Source organism: Ixodes scapularis, unplaced genomic scaffold (assembly GCF_016920785.2).
Source record: "Ixodes scapularis isolate PalLabHiFi unplaced genomic scaffold, ASM1692078v2 ptg000830l_1__unscaffolded, whole genome shotgun sequence".
Lineage (NCBI taxonomy): Eukaryota > Metazoa > Arthropoda > Arachnida > Ixodida > Ixodidae > Ixodes > Ixodes scapularis.
In genome coordinates this window covers 685921-692976 of record NW_024610048.1, presented here as the reverse complement: position 1 = coordinate 692976, position 7056 = coordinate 685921, and the positions used below count along the sequence as shown (strand labels likewise).

The following is a 7056-nucleotide window of genomic DNA, read 5'->3' as shown; positions in this document are numbered from 1 at the left end:
AAAAACTGCAACGGCTGTGCACTCTTAAAAAAAAAAAAGGTGCGCAAAGGGACCAATCGCCATCTTTCATCCCCGCGACCCTAGCGCTCCCTATTCAGAAGCGGTAACTCGAGAAGTTCGTCCCACGGGCATTTCGTTGCTCCCGTTCTGGAGTTGATCCCCTATCGAATACTTTAGTCTCTCGTCAATAATGGCTGCCGCAAGCTTTCGATGAAGTGGACGAAGCATCACTCGACTAGCTATTTTGGAAAGAAGCCTTGGCAAAACAAGATTTTGGCCCCGGGATTTAGAAATTGCGACTACACGCGCATATTTGGTGAATGTTTCCGACCGCGAAAAACATGAGAAAGGAATCCGAGCGATGCGGAGGCGCCGGTAGCGAGGTTACCTAATCTCCGACTGCCGCGCGTGCGCCCGAGTTTGAACTGGACGCGACCGTTGACCCAGTTGACCTGTGGCGGTGCGGTGGAAGCCTCGTCGGATGCAGTCGGAGTGGCGACCGATTGGACGGTAAGTTTTGACTGCTTTGGCTACTTGTAGAGCAGCAAAAATGTTATAGTTACTTTAGAACGTACAGTCGGGGACAAAAGTCCTCAGGACGCGCGAGCTGCGACTGAAACGCATTGCTCTGCCATCTGCCGGCGGGTCGCCTGGTTTCGAGATCACGCAAAAGCGCATGTGCGTCTTACTGTGCCTGCAACCATGTGTGTTTTTCCGCTTTTCTGCACGAGCTTTCCACGAACTGTATTTATTTCCGAAGCCGGTTTCCCCCTGCAGGTAAAGAAACTTACGTTTCGGAAGCATGCAGTCACTCAGTTTTTTCATCGTCAGCACTGCGATGTTAAACGGAGACAGCCTGCACCTATAGGTTCTCTGCACTGTTCATCTTTGGTGACTTCAACAGTCACATTAACTGGTCCGACCCTAACACTCCCATCCCATCAGATCTACTCTATGGCATACTGTTATACGTACTGGAAACTGCTGGCCTCATCCAACTTTCTAACGCCCATCCTACGTTTCTCGAAACGGCAATGCTACATTCCTCGACCTGGCCTTCACCAATAATCCCACCCTATTCCACCGCTGCACAGTCTCCTTCAGCCTACCAGGCAGTGATCATAGTTCTATCCTCATCAATATCCACTGCTCAGCCCCTAAGCGAGTTCGTCAAGCCAAGAACTTCCAGCAGTTCAAAAAAACTGATTTCCCTCAACTGAATCAGCTGATTCACCTTGCCCCCTTGTCCATCGTGTTTAATCACCCATCGGATGATGGCTCCTACGGCCCCTTTCTCGACATGATGCCAGCAATTCAGCACGAATGTGTTCACGTAAGGGACCAACAAGCGCGGTGGCAGCCTTCCATAAAGAAAAAGGAGATTGCATCCCTAATTAAACGTAAACACCAGCTATTCAAGAAAGCGCAAAGAAAAGACCATCGTGCAATGCCTGACGCGAAGCACAGCACGAACCCTTTTAAACGCTCATTCACTTTGGCAGTGGATTCGCGTTCGCAAAGCGGTTGCGAACGCGGTTGTGTAAAGATCCAGTGCAATTGCACGTGTACTTGATATCATCGAGTGCGCGTGCAATTGTACTGGATCTTTTTACAACCGCGTTCGTAACTGCTTTGCGAACGCGGATCCATTTGTGAATGCGCGGAATCTAGAACGGCACAGCGAGTACCCGTCTTTTTGCCTGAGGAGGACCATTTAGAACGCATTCACAGCATGATTCGGTAACTCATGTGACAAGAAGACGCCAAGTGAGGATCCAACCGAAAGAAGAATATACTTGGGAGGAATCGTTCACAGAACAACACCGACAACGCCGACAACGCGACCGGCGAAGTTTAAAAACATGGCTTCGGTTGGAGCGTTCACTTCTAAAGCTAACCCTGCTAACGGTCACTGCTCGATTTTTCCTTTTCGTATTGGTTCATGATTATAACCCAGCTTATTATGTTTCCTAAAAGCATTAACATTAATGCACTCAATTTATTTCATCGCCACCATTTTTACCTTGTTCTTCGTTTGTTTATCTTTAGCACCTTCAGCTGTCGCCATCCGGCTTGAGGGGCGCTGTGTATGCGCGATTACCGGAAGTGACCTTGAGTGGGACCACTGGACATGATTTCACTGTGGTCGGGACTTCCCGTACGCCGTGCCACACGCAGAGGGTGAAGAGGGCAGCCAAGATGTGCTTCCAAGAATTGCGCAACGAAGGGAGATTCATCGTGACGTCAGCTTGAATTCTTTTTGAACATTACTTGTCTTATGCGAAAATCCACTTTGGCAGTATCGCGTTGCTACGCGTAATGTTGGATGGTTTTAGAAACGTCCACCGCGCTTACCCACTTTACGGGTCGCTGGTGGCAGTCGTCAGTGGCATCCCGCCAACCACGACGCCAACCACGACGGCTGTGAGAATTAATAACCACGTCGCACCTCCGTCCTCAGGTACGTGGCGGCATTATTCCAGCCACATTGCGTGACCATGCAACAGCTGTCGGTTTCGTTTCTTTGCATACTGTGGGCGAAAAATAAAATTTGTTCACCAAATCTACATTCGGGTCGTGCCTCGCAAGCAAGAACGCATTCACAAATTTGTGCAAGGTCAATTCACCACTCGAAATGTCGGGAACACATAACTGAGAAAGCGCAAGTAATTGTTGGAGTGTAATCGTCCAATATAAACTTTTTCTTAAAAAAAAATAAACCGGGAAAGTAGCAACAACAGTAACGTCTATACTTTCATCATTACTCTAGAAAATGTAATAGAACTACTGTTACGAGTTACACTTAAAAACAAATTTACTCGTTACCGTTAAATGTTATCAATAAGTAACAAAGTTGCAGTAACGCGTTACTAGAGGCACTTTACTAGCCCAAACATGGTTGAACCAATACAACCCCGAAAACAAGGTATGCGTCCCCCCCCCCCCCCCTCCTCCTCCCATACGTCACCCCCTGTAAATCGAAGCGCTGCAACGCCATCATGCGCCGAGGCGTTGATGTCGAAGAAAGTTGGGGATGGGCGTCAAAGATACGGGTTTTTTTATGTTGCGGTTTATATTAAAAGCACCGAGTCAACTGAGTGGATATCGATCTTAGTCGGTTTGGATATTACAGCGAGCGTGAAAGATTTTCAACAGGACTACTGCTGTTGCCCTCCATGATTAAATAGCTCCCTTATACAAACGGCATCCACACAATGAGGTCTGTTCAAAACGGCCGAAAGCAAATCTTTTCATTCGCTGTAAGAAAAAATTGGCTTCGTGAATATTCGACTACCACGAAAGAGGCATAAAAACCGAGTGTTTTATCCTATACGGAACGAGTTTATAGATTGTTCCCTTTCCTCTGGGTGAGAAGAGTTCGCTCTCGCTTCCGACAAAGAAAACTCGGCTGTCGTATACGGTCTAAGCACTGCTGAACTGTACCGGCAAAGAGCGTGATGGACCGTAATTCTCTTCTGCTTTGCATCATTTTAACATACTGGACATCAAAATGTGGAAGCCACTCCCCACTCGTTGCTTTAAAAACTAACATTAACGTAGACATCGTCTGCCTGAGGGAAACACGCGGCACCGACTGGATCATTTCCTACTTCCGTAGAAACTTCAAGACTCGAAACTGGTGTGGCAACTGGCTCCAGTACTTCGACCTCCTGAACGCAAGTGCGGTCTACGATCAAGAAACATTGGTCGTCTTGCCGAGTCACATTTCGAGGCGAGGCATTCTGCATCTGATCACTTCAAAGATTTATAACTTTCCTCTGACCATGTGGATCATTATGGACAATCACTGGAATCGTCTTGATGACGTGGCATCATCGCATGAACTTTTCTGCAGAGCCGTCGTTGTCCGGCAGTACTCCGCCTCTATCGCTAAAGATCGCTTTTGGAACTGCAAGTCACGGCGCACGATCAACAAGAGAGAACTGCTGTGGGACCTTTTGCTGGAGAAGAAGCGATTATTCGATTGGACTAGGTTGCGTTCGAGGCCACTGAAGGTAGGATGCACGCCTGACGGTGAGCCCAACGCCTCATGTAGATATGGTAACGTAAGTGCGATCACGTATCTTCTGGAACACTGGAATGTCAGCTACGAGATGGTCGTAGTCGGAGATCAAAATTGGATGCGTAAGCTTTTGTTGAAGCGGATCGACGTCTTGGACGAGAACATTGTCCTCTCGGAGTACCGCCGATCTCGCATCTTCTATCCTGCCTTCCTGTTCGACGATCAGGCGGTGTACTACGTCGGAGCAAAGGCCACATGGCAGAACGGCATGCACCCGAATTTCACGCTTGCCGAGTTTCTAGTTCTACTATTGGCCGCAGCGGGTGTTTGCCTCGTGTGCTTTTGCTTCATCAACTATCGCGACCGCAGACCTGTTGGATTTGACATCGGAGACGTCGGTTTTCGTGGCTTCAGTGCTTTCTTTCTCTTACCCCGTTCCAAGTTCATTTGAGAGATCGAATTTCGGTCGCACTGTCCTCTTTTACTGGATACTGGGAGGGACGTCCTTAGCCATATCCTTCCAGAGACTTTTGACGTCGAGCGCTACTCACGGCGTCTCCTGGGAAGCCGACGACACGAAACAAAAGTTGGTCCCGAATCTTGTGGCTGGAACTGTGTCCGTGTGCATGCAACGGCCCTTCATCCACGGCTCCCTGCTCGAGCAGAGAGTGAACGACTCGGACTTCTTGGGACACATGGCAAAGGCCTTCAGGCGCAACCCGACCATTGTGGCGACTGTCGAAGAGTGCCTCGACCGCGCCGTAAGAAGGACCCACGTGTTTTTCACGCATGTCCGCCATCCCGCTGAGCTACAGAAGTACGGGAGGAAGATCGTTCGCGGAAAAGAGACCATGGTGCCATCGTTCGGCAGCACTCCCGTCATGAAGGACTTCCCGCTGAGGCACGAGTTCGCAGCGATGTATCGAAGGCTCGATGAGACCGGTCACAGGCCGTCCGAATTACATTTTAAGGGATGGAATCGGTCGACATCCGAAGAGTCGGCGGTTCCTTTGGATGTGCGACGATTCATCAACTTGTACCTGGCAGGGTGCGTCGCTGCGGCTATCGTTCTTGCACTTGAGTGGTTGACGTCGCTGACCTACATTTGATGGGATGTTGTCAGATTTCATTTTTTTGTTTAATTGTTATTTAGGCAAAGTACCTTCTGGCATTACATTAATAAAGAAATTACAAAAAATAAAATAAAAATCTGATGATATTCGAGTGGAAATATAATTAAATAAACTCATCGGGAACAACTTTCTGCGGCAATGGAAGCAAAAGTAGACGCATGTGTGCCCTTTATTGTTGAGCACGTGCACTCTTCCTCTCCGGAAATGTCACTGAAGGTTGTGCCCGACATAGGGCACAATGTTGGAAACGAAAGAGAACTAACATTTTAATACTTGTTTCAGAATATAAACCAAGATCTGAGTTTTTCAGTTATAAATTAACGCTCGTATAAAAGAGGCTAAAACCATTTTTGAATAAAAACTAAATATTATAAACAACATAAAACATCTCGAGATGCATATCCGTTGCTTGGAGCTACTGTCACGTGATTTTGTGAGTTGATGTCATGGCGCTTGTCACATTTACACTCACACACACAAATCTTCAACCAGTGTCACAGGTGTTGGTTTGCAATTTTACTTTAATATAACCTTACTAGTTAAAAAGTGAATGTTTTCTAGACAAAATATGTTGATAGAGATGCTTTCCTGCAGCAGTTTCGTCAATTAATTCTTAGGAAATTGATTTAGGAAAACAAACTGCTAATGGCTAGTCTTGCATATTAGCTCGCGCACTTTGTGAAGTGATCAATACGCACGGATACATTATTCGGTAAAAAACATAGAGGTTGCACGAGGAGAACAATTTTGTGGATGGTGTGTTTTTGTGGAAAAGCATCAAATGACACTATTCTCGGTGGTGCTGGGGTGCATCCGACTTTAACATTTATTTCGAAAGCGTCACCTTAATGTACCTCTTCTATAAAGACTTTGCTAAAGCATAAAAAATCTCTGCACTTTCTCTAGTTCTCGTTTGTCAATGTTAGTCAAAGGATCACACAAGATGCGTGTAGTATATTTTTGACAGGGCACTCATTTGAACTGCACGACAGTTTCCGGTGGCCAGGCTCTTTCAACGATCGTTGACCGGTTCTCTTGAACGTTTTCTGGTGTACATGCAAATAAACAAAACATGTTGTTTTTTTTCGTGGAGAGGGAGGTGGGTTGCGGAAAAAAAAAAGGGGGGGGGGGGGGGAGTGAGCGAATTCGAGAAATGTGTAATTCTTTTTTTTTATCGTAATACATCTTGTATTTAAGTTAATTTTACTAATTGCTAAAACACACAAATTTGGCGGTAGTCTTCTTATGAAAATCAAATGGAGTCGAAATAAATATTCACATTGATTCTGAGTACTCCTAAACGCATTGACTCTGAGTACTCTTAAACGCATTGACTCTGAGTACTCTTGTAGCTACCATCACTGTTCATGCGTACGGAGGCTTCTCGTCACAGAAAGGCGGCGACTACAAAGAGTGGCTTTAGCAGTGTAGTTGCTTACTACCTCTGTTCTTAGCCGTCCGTTTGCGTACCCTATACCAAGTGCACACCGAAATACACTAAAAGCAATGTCGTGAGTTTTTGTACATCTGTATAGTACTGTTCGTGTGTCCTTTGCCGAATAACGCAATAAATAAGTTATGAGAACGAAGGAGCATTGTTTTCATAGTTGATTAACAGAAACTACAACAGAACCTACAAGCACAAGCGAATATTTTTGGTAAGTAATCCTCCTTAGCTGCAGTGTGGCACTTGGGTGTTTTATTATATTACCTCAATGATTATATTTTCCCGAGGTCACGTTACCTCGGAGGGGGGCACGTGACTCCCCCACGTGACCCCACCAAGGTTACATGCCCTCGGGGGGGTATCACGTGACCCCCCCCCCCCCCCCCCCGAGAACACGTGGCCCTCAGTACCCTTCCCTCCTCCTCCTGAAGAGCTGCGCTCCAATTCGGCAT

At 46.7% G+C, this 7056-nt stretch overlaps 1 pseudogene; it reads left to right on the top strand.

Annotated features, from left to right (window-relative positions):
- The first annotated feature begins 3458 nt into the window (after positions 1-3458).
- Positions 3459-5166, top strand: LOC115317805 (annotated as a pseudogene).
- The last annotated feature ends 1890 nt before the right edge of the window (positions 5167-7056 follow it).